This window comes from Natator depressus, chromosome 6 (genome assembly GCF_965152275.1).
Source record: "Natator depressus isolate rNatDep1 chromosome 6, rNatDep2.hap1, whole genome shotgun sequence".
Lineage (NCBI taxonomy): Eukaryota > Metazoa > Chordata > Testudines > Cheloniidae > Natator > Natator depressus.
Genome location: NC_134239.1, coordinates 84106307 through 84120663, shown reverse-complemented (window position 1 = coordinate 84120663; position 14357 = coordinate 84106307). Strand labels below are relative to the sequence as shown.

At 35.5% G+C, this 14357-nt stretch overlaps 1 protein-coding gene across 5 annotated transcripts in view; it reads right to left on the bottom strand.

The window, feature by feature from the left end:
- Positions 1 to 14357, bottom strand: part of NPAS3 (neuronal PAS domain protein 3) — an 843689-nt gene that overhangs the window by 325659 nt on the left and 503673 nt on the right. The window lies entirely within an intron of this gene.

Here is a 14357-nt window from a genome sequence, read left to right as displayed (position 1 = left end):
ACTTTAGTCTTTCCATTATTTTGAATCTTTTTTTATTAAAATTTTACATTTAAGACAATATAACATAAACAGATAAATAAATAAGCAAGGCATGATGGTATAAGTAAGTGGAAATAGTAGTCTACAGAACCTATCTACCCAGTGCACAGAATTGTTGTAAAGATTAATTAGTTAATGCTCGCAAAGCACTTTGTACACGTAAAGTGCTTTGTAAGTGCTAGACGGTGTTATATATTATGCACAGAATGATACCACTACTGCATATGGTATAAAATGGAAGTGGTCAATCATCACATTAACCTGAGTTTTTTAGGTAGCAGAAACTGACAGAGTGAAATAATGGTTGACTGCTTTCCAAGTACCATTAAACCTTTCAAGATAGTTATTCTGTTTGTATACATACATTCAAACTTGTGGGTAATGGGCACCTAGTGCCACCAGTAATCTAAGGTAATATTGGGAAAATGTTTTCCAATTCATCACAATAACTCTGATGGCTTGGATGGTAAGAATGTTTACTAGCTTCCCTGTACATTTACCTGCTGGGTTACTGAAATTTTGAGATTCCAGGATAACTGGAGATAAAGCAGCAAGAATGTCCAAGTAGGTAATGTCATTTAAATCTGGATTAAAAATCGGCTAGAGAAACCAGCAAGGGTAAAGTATTAATGGAAAATCATATGGGCAACTGAGCCTTGAGAAATATTAGAAAAGCAAAACAAGTGACAAGGCTAAAATCTGGATCACATTGGGTAAAATGGTATCAAAAACATTTCCTGGATAACATACTAAAATGTTGAATTTATAGGAGACAGAGGCTTAGTGAGTGCTTCTAAACATTTTCCCAACGTTTCCCCCATTGTGCTAAGGATAGGGAAATATGCAAGTCTCTTAGATGCCAAGCTAATGCAGATTAGAGTCTGCTATACAGTTTAGAGAGGCATTTATTGAAATACAGCTTGTAAGAATAAAATCTGGCTCTTCAAAGGCATGTGGGCTCAAGAAGCTGTGAAAAACTTTTGTAACAAAACCCAAACCTAAGAGGAAAAAAACCCCCATCATCTAGTTGTAGTTTTCATTTGAGTATAAAGTTAAATCTGAAATTTGGTGCAGGCTCACCAAGGTTTGCAAACTTTTTGGTAAGTGAGACTGGGTCTGTTTATAAACCATATGAAACTGTGGTTTTGGTTGAGTTTCACTTTGATTTTATTTTGATTCACCCGAAACTCCAAAGGAAATTTAAGGGAATAAGAACCCATGGGAAAGAAAATCTGGTAAAAAGGTTTCCATGAACCACTGTGAATGGAAACTATTGAGTCGTTTCAGAATGCAGTCCCTCACATCGGCATGAATCTGAATCACTGTGAATTCGGTAAATGATATTTCAACTATAGCTCAATGAAATACAAGAATTTGCCCTGTGACACAAATGTCCTTCACAAGGTTTATACCCGAGGAAGTCCAATGATCCCACTAAAATGTCTTTTTGTTAATTTTCAATCTGATATTAATCCCAAGAGATGATAAAAAGCTGGTGGAAATACTGAATGCTATTCTATTATCCAGTATTCCCAATGAAGGTATAGGACTTGTCATTGGATGATTCTTTAAGCTGTTTAGGGACAGATATTTTAAGTTACATGAATGATCCAGATTAATACCTGGTATAAAAGGGTGCAAATCACTGACAAGAATAAAACTATGCCCACTTATACTAGCTCTGAATCTGGCCCTTTGCTTTCAGTAATGCTGAAAGTTGTTATTCTATGGTTAACCAAGTAACTTTCATGCTGCCACTGTCCTAAAACCACAATATAACCTGACAAAGGAAGTGCCATATGACCTTTATTCTAACACTGGACATTTTTAGTTTTACTAGACAAACCCGTTGTAAAAAATAATAGACACTTGTATCTAAAATTCACATTACTGAAAAAAATGTTAAAACAAAGAAATATAAAATGTTATTTATGTATTATGAATATGAAAAATACCCCCATCATGGGTGACATCCTGGCTCCACTGAAGTCAATGGCAAAACTCCACTGATTTCATTAGGGCTAGGATTTTGCCCAACAAAAAGATGATTTTCCAGCTGAAAAGCATAACAAACTTTTACTACATTTTCAGTATTTACCTCCCTATAACCTGAAATGTTTTCCAGCCAAACTGAGCATACAGCTTTTTCAGACGCCACTATTATAATAATTCCAAAATTCCTAAATTTAACACGGTGGGAGAGGTTAGTGTCCACAGGAATGGTTTTTGTATCACCAATCTTAAAAATCTTGAGGATGATGCCTTTTTTTATAACTTTACATATCAGTTAACCATTTATGGACAATTTTCCCTGTAATTCTATAAAAAAATGAAATCAACTTCTTTAAACTAAAACTTCTCTAAACATCTTAGGAAAAATTAATTTAACCAGAATTAAGAAATACTGTAAAACTTTTAGCCTTTCCTCATATCTATTATTGAAGCACAGAACCATCCTATTTTTTTCCAAATTGACTCTTTTGAAAGGCAAAAATGTTTTGATGAAAACCACAATATTTCTAGAAAATAAATAAAAATAAAATCTAGCACTTACCTAGCACTTGTATTGGAATATCTCAAAGTAGTTAATGAACATCAATTCATCAAGTTTTACAAAATCCTTGTGAGAGGGATATTAACACACCCATTTTCCATATAGACAAACTGAGGCACACAAAGATTAAATGACTGCCAAAGCTCACACAAGCTAGTAGTGGAGTTGGGAATAGAACCAGGCCCTGTTCCAACCATTAGATTACCATACGTTCCTTGTAACAAATTCTTAAAAGTACCATATATAGTAACAATACCACATCTTTTGATTTTTATACTGTCCATCTCTACAGTACAATCCAAAATCTTTCCCCCCTCAAACTTAGTTCATTTTTTATATATATAGTGAGACTAATAGCTTCATGAATAGCTCTACAAAAACCCAAGATTTTTTCATTGGTTAGTAAATTGTTCTTTTGAACCTGAATTCCTTATTTTGCCTTCATTGCCCCAAAACTATGGCATTAAATGGGACAATTAACCTATTCTATTCATTGGCCAAATCTCTCTGAACCTGGTTGCATTGCATTACTCATTATTTGCTCTATCTTCAATTTTCTTATTCCCTATGGAAATTACCATGTCCAGAAATTCAGTATTCAAGGTTTTGAGTCAGTTTTCAATTTAAGAAACCATCTGACCCCTATACTACAACTCTTACTTAAATCAATAATCTCTGGTGTGAAACTCTGAGCTTCTTGAAAATCTAAGTACAATATATTCACTGCATTTCCCACATACCCAGTGGCAAGAATATCTTTAAAGAGTTCAAACAATTTGGTTGAGCCAGGCATCCCTCACACATATCCATATACACACACTAGTAATTTTTTCCCCAAGGTTTTCTTTCTGTAACTCTTGCAACATTATTTCTGAAATTTTCCCCACAAATGAAGGTAAACAATATATAATTGCTTAGTATACCTCAGAAGGTTTTTTAAAAAATCAAACAGCTGTTGTTTAACCATACTGTTGTTGCTCCAATTTTCAAAAATCCATCACCAGAGAATGTCTAAAATATCTATCAATTAATACTGAAGCAATACGGAACTGTACCTGGTACTCTATCCACCTCACATCCAATCATTACATAGCCATTCACATCACTACTGTACCTGCACATTATCTAATTCATCTCCTAGCATCATGTGAGATACTTTGTAAAGACAAAAGCAAAACAAATCTGCTCTTTCTATATCATCCTGTCTCCAATTCCCCGCTCTCATTTTTGGTGAACTAATTTTCTCTTTTACCTTCTGTCTTCTGCAAATATATGTGAAGAATCCTTTATTGTTTGCTGAAATATTCTCTGCAACTTGACGTTCAGTATTTCTTCTTAGCCCCTCTAATTATCCTTTTAACTTCCTCCTGCTTAGGTCCATAGATCTCCCAATCCTCTCCTAAAAAGACTTCTTACATTCTTTTTAGAAGTCTTCAGTTTATTGCTTGTACTAATCTATATGTTCCTATTCTCCACTTAACTAGATTGGTCTCTGTGGCTTTCTACAATTTCTCTTCCTGTGGTTTCTGTCATTCTATCCACATTTCAGAGTAGCAGCCGTGTTAGTCTGTATTCGCAAAAAGAAAAGGAGTACTTGGTGAGCTGTAGCTCACGAAAGCTTATGCTCAAATAAATTTGTTAGTCTCTAAGGTGCCAAAAGTACTCCTTTTCTATCCACATTGTTACTAATAAATATGGCCCTTGCTTGGAAATATAATAGGGTTCCTTTCTGGCTCGCAGTGGGATAGAGCCACGCATCTTCTTAAAATAGGTGCAAATGTACAAAAAGAAAGCATTAATGTATGCACATATTCAGGATGACAAAAGCACCCAAAGTGCCAACATGAATAAGGTGAAAGGGGCAAATCTGGCAGCTCTCCCACTGGCTAAAAAAATGCTGTGTCAGACACATCTGCAAAAAATAATGCAGAAGGTGAGGAATGTGGAAGGATTCGAACGTTCCTGAAGACCTAATAATGTGTACCACAATGGGCTAATGACTTACTAAAGGATACTTTTGAGGTGGGTAGATGTGGCTATTCATTTGACTCCTGGCCTGAGATGGAATAAATTAAGGTGCATCACACCCAATTTGGTCTTGACAACTCCTTTTTCTAACCCTATTGAACATCTCCTCAGCAGCCCTTGTAAAGTACATCCATATGATGGTACTGCAACCAGGATTGGGGCAGAAAACTTTCCACGTGCATGGATTATTTTTTCATTTGCATCTATGAGCTGTGAGCTCATACACATGAAAATAAGATCAACTAAAATGACTATGTCTTTTACACCAATATGACGTATTCATTGTATTCTGACAGACAGAAATCTAAAACACAGAGATCCTTTGATCACTAGCTGGTTTTTTATTCACTGTGATTTTTTTCAGACATTCTTGTTAAAAAAAACCCCTACAAAATGGAAAAATAAATAAATAAAAGAATCATATTTAAATAAATTACTGTAATCTATGTCAATGAATGAGCTAATTAATTATTCCATTGGGGCTACATTGCGTGTGTTTTTTGCTTTGAGGGGTGAATGAAGTGAAAAAAAATGCTCAGTTGTTAATAGGCTAAATTCTGTAAATGTATATGGGTCACGGAACCAAAGTCTAATTTCTGCTGCATTTGTTTTTAGGCACTTAATTTACTGTGCTTCCTTAACCCTATCTGAATAGTCTTAAACAGGTCCTGCTTAATAGCAAATGAAGAATATGATTCCCCCTTGCCGCCCCACTTCCCCTCTCCTCCCCTCCCTGTTTAAACTCAAGAAGATGCTTTATCTGTGACATCTGAAACAAGCTGGAAAAAGTTAGGCAAGTGGAAAGATAGATATTATACCTTGTAATTCCGCATGTGATGCTATATTTTCACCAACTCTGCAGAGATTGGACAGAATTCAATTTGTTATCATTTATTCGTAAGCATACTGATCATACTGTGTACTTTTGCATTCTTATTCACCATTTACCCAATGATATCTATCCTTATTAGACCCCTGCTGAAGGCAGCAAGGCAGTTTTGGCCACAGAAGTCCCATAGTTTAACTTAATCCTATTATCTCTAGATAAACGGGGCTGCATAGGGCTCTCGATGGCCAAATTTAGCTTTACCCTTCCATCCCCAGGAGGAAAAATGCTGTTCCTCATCCTTATGCCTGATGTAATTAAGATCTGGAAATATGCCCATTTCAATCCTTATCCAGTGTAAGCATCACTGTCAATGCTGAGAAATGAACTGCAGTTATGATGCAAAGGGTTGACACTTTAGTGACATTTACTGATGTGTTAGGCCTTTCCAGTGCCTTGGCACTATGTAGCTTATGTCTTCAAAAATGTCTAAAATGCCTGCTTAAAAATCTTATAAGAGGATATGGAATATGAAAAAAAATTAATATTGACAAGCTAAGACTTTACTATCTTTACAGTATTTGCAGATAGATTGTCCAACTCCTTCAGGATACAAGATTTTATATAATTAGAAAAAATGAAATTAATAGCGAAAAAGATAGATAATAGAAGTAAAGTAGTGATAGAAAAAAGTTCCTTTCCCACTGACTCCATTAGTGTAATAAAGTCCACAGTGCTTGTAGTTTCTGAGAAACACAACCAATATACTGAACCGTGATTTGTCGTACGGTGGATGTCTGAAGGACAATTAATAGAGCAGCCTGAGAACAGCAGATTGTTGAATAACATGAACTAAATCCCCATCTAAAATTACCACATGTATACATTCATAGATTCTAAGGCCAGAAGGGACCACTGTGATCATATAGGCTGAGCTCCTGTATAGCACAGGCCATAGAACTTCCCCAAAATAATTCCGAGAGCAGATCTTGTAGAAAAACATCCAATCTCAATTTAAAAATTGTCAGGGATGGAGAATTAAAGCAATATGTAAGCTTCCCCATACAGCTCTGCCAATATACCTGAATCTTGATCTATAACTCTCCAGCTGTTCCAGTCCACAGTGCGCCAAACATGCCAACTATTTTCAAGATTGAGAGGAGATTTTATGATATAATGAGGCATCCACCATGAACTAGGTTTGGGATCACTATACTAATATTCTCTGGTCACCTAAGCCAGAATTTAACCCTGCTCTAGTGAGGTGAAAGCCTAGTGCAGCTCTAATAATACAAATGTTTAAATTTGTAATTCGACTCCTGTATAGGACAGGCTATTTTGTTTATCATGAGCTTAGCTCGAAGGTTCCTAGGGATCGAAGAAACTTGAGTTGTAAGCCTGTCATTTTGGTGATTTTATATTTTTATATGATCATGATATTAGCATAGTTTTGACCTCTGCTTTGTAGCATTTTATATCTTTTGAGCACTACTTTTGATGCTATACCCGTAGCATATAGCATCAACAAATATTCACATCATTCTCTATTTTACTGAACATTTGGTGTGAAGTATTAAGTCTGATTTAATGTTATTAGTGGCTCAGAGTGGAGCAAAATACATGAATATAGGCATTCATCTCCCAGTTTACCATAACATTGCCATAAAACATTAGTAAATGGGTGATAAACATTTCTTCTACTTTTCCCTTTTTAATTCTTCCTGCTGGATGTTCTGCCTCTACCCAGAGAGCTCACAAACTGATGCCAGCTCGTCCACATAGATCAATCATCAGGGCTTTTCCACTTGCCCAAGCTGCAACAGATCAACTGAGGTTGGCTCAGTTGCAAGCCCCTATTACAACTATTCTAAAAGTAACATCAAGGTTTAGATAGCTCAGTATTTGGACCAAACGCCAAATATTTTTTGAGGATAATGCAAAAGAATCAATACCAAACAGAAAATTCATAGATAAAATAGCTGTTTTTAACTTTTCTGATGAAAAATATGCAAGCAATAGAAACACATTCAAATGTTCAATTGTATAGAAATCACCACCATTTGTAAAGAAAAGTATATGAATTTGAAATGTTAGAAGAGATTATGTTACTGATTTATTTTTTAAGAGAATGCACGACCTGTAATACTGCTTTTGCAAGGGACCAAACTGACAGCTTTGAAGGCTAAAGTTCTCTCTTTCTCCAAAGAAAAAAATGCAGCAACAATACCCATTTTCCCACAATGACCAGACATTTTGCTCCAACCTGTATGAGGAACCCTGGCAACAGTTTTGTGATATGGACACCTTTAAACAAACAGGTAGATTCTTTCAGCCACTTCTAACCTCGGCGGGATCCATATACAGATCCATACTCAGTCTCTCAAAAGGTATGTGTGCATTTATAATAGATATTGTTTGTCAGCCTGAGAAGCTGTGTGAAGTAAAGAGATTGGGAGAGTCTCTGGGAAAGTATATTAACCTAGAGAGAAAATCTCCTGGAAATCGATCAATAAGAGAAGTCACGTGTAATGTGTAGGGTTGTCAAGCGAATAAAAAAATTAAATGCGATTAATCACGTGATTAAAAATTAATAGTGATTAATTGCACTGCTAAATAATAATAGAATACCATTTATTTAAATATTTTTGGATGTTTTCTACATTTTCAAATATATTGATTTCAATTACAACTCAAAATATAAGGTGTACAGTGCTCACCTCATATTTATTTTTGATTACAAATATTTGCACTGTAAAAAACATAAGAAATAGTATATTTCAATTCACCTAATACAAGTACTGTTGTGCAATCTCTTTATCATGAAAGTTGAACTTACAAATGTAGAATTATGTACAAAAAATAAATGCATTAAAAAGTAATACAATGTCAAACTTTAGAGCCGACAAGTCCATTCAGTCCTACTTCAGCCAATCGCTCAGACAAACAAGTTTGGTTACATTTGAAGGAGATAATGCTACCCGCTTCTTGTTTACAACGTCACCTGAAAGTGAGATCAGGCATTCGCATGGCACTGTTGTAACTGGCATCGCAAGGTATTTACATGCCAGATGCGCTGAAGATTCATATGTTCCTTCACTTTTTAACCACTGTTGCAGAAGACATGCGTCCATGCTGATGACGGGTTCTGCTCAATAATGATCCAAAGCAGAGAGGACTAATGCACGTTCATTTTTATCATCTGAGTCAGATGCCACCAACAGAAGGTTGATTTTCTTTTTTGGTGGTTCGGGTTCTGTAGTTTCCGCATCAAAATGTTGCTCTTTTAAGACTTTTGAAAGCATGCTCCACACCTCGTCCCTCTCAGATTTTGGATGGCGCTTCAGATTCTTAAACCTTGGGTCAAGTGCTGTAGCTATTTTTAGAAATCTCACATTGGTACCTTCTTTGCATTTTGTCAAATCTGCAGTGACAATGTTCGTAAATCAAACAACAGGTTCTGGGACATCATCCGAGACTGCTATAACATAAAATATATGGCAGAATGCAGGTAAAGCAGAACAGGAGACATACAATTCTCCCCCAAGGAGGTCAGTCACAAATTTAATTAACGCACTATTTTTTTTAACGAACATCATCAGCATGGAAGCATGTCCTCTGGAATGGTGGCTGAAGCATGAAGGGTCATACAAATGTTTAGCATATTTGGCATGTAAATACCTTGCAATGCCAGCTACAAAAGTGCCATGCGATTGCATGTTCTTACTTTCAGGTGACATTGTAAATAAGAAGCAGGCAGCAGTATCTCCTGTAAATGTAAACAGACTTGTTTGTCTTAGCAATTGGCGGAACAAGAAGTAGGACTGAGTGGACTTGTAGGCTCTAAAGTTTTACATTGTTTTGTTTTTGAGTGCAGTTATGTAACAAAAAAATTCTAAATTTGTAAGTTACACTTTCACAATAGAGATTGCACTACAGTACTTGTATGAGGTGAACTGAAATACTATTTCTTTTGTTCATCATTTTTACAGTGCAAATATTTATAATCATAAATAAGTGAGCACTGTACGCTTTGTATCTTTTGTGTAATAGAAATCAATATATTTGAAAATGTAGAAAAAAGTCCAAAAATGTTTAATAAATTTCAATTGGTATTCTATTGTTTAACAGTGTGATTAATTTTTTTAATCACAGTTAATTTTTTTGAGTTAATCGCGTGAGTTAACTGCGATTAATCAATGCCCTAGTAATGTGATATAAAAAGAACCATCTACAGAGTAACTTCCTGTCAGTACGCATGCACAGAACTAAGACCAAGAAGGCCACTTAACAAAACCCAGAAGAGACATTTTAAAGATGGACTCTGGCAATGGGAATTTCCAAGCTCAAGAGTAACAAAGGCTACTGTAATAAGAAGTGGTCTGTATAGGCAAAGAGTCACAGCAAGAGGACCACAATAAATGGAGAATATGTTCTACATGAATAAAAATCAGTGTGTAGCAGGTGATGGAATGGAACTCAACCAAAAAAAAACCAAATGAAAGGATAAAACTATTCTGAACTGGGCATGGGAAGAAGTTAATGGAAAATCCGTAATCACCAAGAAACAAAAGCAGGTAACTAAGGCAAGAGGGCAATGCCAATAGATATGTGGGGGTTTGGTTGCAGTTCCTGTTTCACTATATCCACATACAACGGGTACCAATTAAATGGTATTGCACACAGGTAGACATACCTTGTGAAAAAGGGAAAGGAAAATATATTTAAATATCTTTTTTTGATATTGAATACTAAATTGACAAGGGAAATTATTGACAAAGAAAATTAAATTGACAAAGGATTTTCAGTGTGCAATTTTGAAGTATACTAGAAACCATCATTCTGGAATAAAGAAGTTCAGGGGGTGGTAGATTAATATTTATTTGCTTTCACTTTTCATTCTAATCATAACTCTCTACTTAATTGGCCCAGTTAATTTATGAAATCAAATCTAGATCAGTGAAATTGACAAGCAGTCATTGAGGAAAGGATATTACAGTTTAAAAGCATGAAGGATAGCAGTATAAATGATATATATTCTGCTATTAAGCAAGTCACCCTAAAGTGAATTACAATGAGCATAGATTAAATGTATTTTACTGTGTCAAAAATAATTTTATACAATGTGCAAACTTTATGTTTCATGGTCACTCTTGATAACATGACTCTTCCCTCATTATATGGACTAAATCCAGATTAAGTATACACCTCTGTGGGAATAATTCATATTTTATTTTATATACAAAGAAAGGGACTACATAATGGGATTGTATAGCATCAATAGATTATCAGCATGAGCTTGATAATCTACAAACAAGTATCAAAATCTTTTATTATATGAAACCATCATGTATTCTGTTTGCAACATATGATTTACAAAAAAAAATTGTTTAGAGAGGTGTTAAAAAGTTACTGGCACTATTTGTTGTATCCCTCCACCTACAAAGCCCTGCTGCCTTAGTGGAATTTAACTATAATTCAATTAATTTAGAAGGATAAATTTTTTCCGAAAGTTCTTTTTTATTACTTGGCAACTTATTGGCAAAATATTTCTTTCCAAGAAACATACTTTGCTGATAAATTAGTATTCTGAATAGGAGATTTTATTTATGAAGACCTGCGTCATTTATTTAGCTTATCTTCTGAATGTTCCTCATATGATATCTACTAATTTCCAAGAATCTCAATCATTTCAGATATTCACTGCATGAATATGAAAAATTTAGCATTTTACACCCTAGCTGGAAAGGGAGTACAGGATGGCTTTTGAATCTGACACCCATTAGTAGTCTTCTTCAAAAAGCCCATTTGAATAATCAAATGGCAACAGCTGGATTTAAAAAGGTATTTATACCTTTAAGTAACTCTTTTCTAATGAGCCCTTTAATTCCTGCAGCAGTTATAATGCTGTTACCAATGCAACAGAAATCCATTTTGGGATAACATAATAATATAACAAATAAAACTTTAGGTCTACGTGAGCTCAATCCTGCAAGTCCATTGACTTTGACAGGAGTTATGCTTGTGTAAGGACTGCGGGATACAGCCTTATACAAACATAATCAGCTCTTTACCATTGTTAAAATGTTTTGAGTAGTAAATTAAATAAGTATAAAATATTATAAAGAAAAGTATCTAGATATCCATACAGAGACACAGAGCAAAGACTTTTAGACAGTATTAGACCAAAAACCACTGGAAGTTCTTGTAGTAATGTATGGTTATGATGCCGACTCCTACATGCTCATTGACATGCTCAAGTAATTCCCATCAATGCCAATCAGAGTTATTTGCATGTTATCTTCAGAGAATGGAACCCTAAATACCTGTAAAGGGTTAATATACTGACTTCTAACACATGAATATATGACTTCACTTAACATACTGGACAGCAATACAAAATTATCTGTCAAATGTTGGTAATGTGGTCAGCCTGAATGAACTATATTATATATGACAGGTTTCACAGACCTTGGGAGACAGGCCAGTCCTCGCTTACAGACAGTCCCCCAACCTGAAGCAAATACTCACCAGCAACTACACACCACACAACAAAAACACTAACCGAGGAACCAAATCCTGCAACAAACCCCGGCGCCAACTCTGTCTGCATATCTATTCAAGGGACACCATCATAAGAACTAACCACATCAGCCACACCACGGGGGCTCGTTCACCTGCACATCTACCAATGTGATATATGCCATCATGTGCCAGCAATGCCCCTCTGCCATGTACATTGGCCAAACCGGACAGTCTCAGTGCAAAAGAATAAATGGACACAAATCTGACATCAGAAATCATAACATTCAAAAACCAGTAGGAGAACACTTCAACCTCCCTGGACACTCAATAACAGACTTAAAAGTGGCAATTCTTCAGCAAAAAAACTTCAAAAACAGACTCCAACGTGAAACTGCAGAACTGGAATTAATTTGCAAACTGGACACCATTAAATTAGGCCTGAATAAAGACTGGGAGTGGATGGGTTATTACAAAAACTAACTTTACCATACTAATTTCCCCCTACTGTTACTCTCACCTTCTTGTCAACTGTTTGAAATGGGCCACCCTCATTACCACTGCAAAAGTGATTTTTCCTCCCTTGGTATTCTACTGTTAATTGAATTGTCTCAATAGACTGACCCCCACTTGGTAAGGCAACTCTCATCTTTTCATGTACTATGTGTATATATACCTGCTCCTGTATTTTCCACTCCATGCATCTGATGAAGTGGATTCTAGCCCACGAAACCTTATGCCCAAATAAATGTGTTAGTCTCTAAGGTGCCACAAGGACTCCTCATTATTTTTGTATTATATATGCTTTGGGAATTTCCCAAACTAAGTTATATTGCTGTGAAGTATGGACAAGAATAGAATTTGATTCAGAATGCTCTGTTCTATCCTTAAGCATTCAGACTGGACTTTCATTTTTTGGCTCACTAACTGAAGTCTAACCCCCTCATCTTTTCGAGAGATGCCAAGATGATACTAGTAAGGAATGGACAGACCTACTAATAGGTCACCCACCACCAGTTGAGAAGACAAAGTGATCAAACTAACTGTCTGGGTGGTGATATACTTGGCTTATCATAAATCAAAAGTTTAGAAAGAATGTCAACATGTCAAATCCTCTACGAGAAAAGGCAAGAAGTTCATCTAAGCATTCCCGGAACTTTATTCAGCTTAATACCTTCTGCTCTATGACATAAAAAAGGCTATTACTGCCTAATAAAGGTATGTACTGTCAGTTTATTCAAAGGGATTTAACTTTTGGAAGAATGCCTCTCTTAGACCAAACAGTCTTTAAGAATCCTGTACTGGTTTGATGCTTCAAATATGTTTATTTCAAGCTGGAAAAAAAGACACGTCTCATCTTCCATAACCTCAAGCCATTCATATAGATGAATCCTTCCCACCGTCTCTTGAAATTTTGATATATTAGTATAGTTTCTTCTCTCTTAAGAGAACAGGTTAGAGAGAGTCTCTAAATTAAAAATGTAAGGACCTCAAAGGTCATCTTTAGGTTCCTTAGCAGAGTTATAGACCATGATTTCAAATCTTATGCTACATATCACCAGACATTTGTTTTGTTCCAAGGAGGCTCTCTTGAGTGAATTCCATTCAAAGATTGTGTTTGTAGTGTAATAGATATTCCTTGTCATTAAGATGCTTTTCACAAAATAATATGATACTACTATTCACAGACTGAAAGCCTCAAAAAGAAAATCATGGGATAAAACTTTTAAAATTGATTAAAAATCCATGAAGAAAATGTGAGTGCAGGAGAGGCAATTTCCGAGAAAATGGGTATACTACTAACTCAGTGAATTGGGGTGAGTACTGTGTGTAAACAGCTACACTACGGTGCACTTTGCAGAATGATATGAACTTCTTTGTGACTAATAATATCCTCTTCCCCATTAGGTTTGAAATATTACCCTGTGGTGACCATTCCTACTTACATCTCTGCCTGAACAAAGTGACGGTGAGACAAAGGATGCAGCAGCAGGTTTATAACAGGATCTTCTGTCTTTTATGGGTTTATGTCACAACTTTTATGTTTTTAATGTAGTTTTCTATGTCTTCATTTTACATAAATTCAAATTCACATAAGTCAGCTTGTCCTTCACAATAATACCTCATATTCATATACTAGGTTTTGCTTTTATATTTATGTTTTCTTATAAAGTTATATATTTATATACTTAAATATTTATTAATTCAATTTTTCTGACTTTCATAAATAAAATATATTCTGCTAATTTGCATAACAGCCCTTGTGTCTGTGCTAGGCTCTAAATCAGATAGTTTAGCGATTCTCAAACTTTATTGCACCACGACCCCCTTCTGCCAACAAAAATTACTACATGACCCTGGGCGGGAGTGGGCCAGAGCCCAAGCCACACC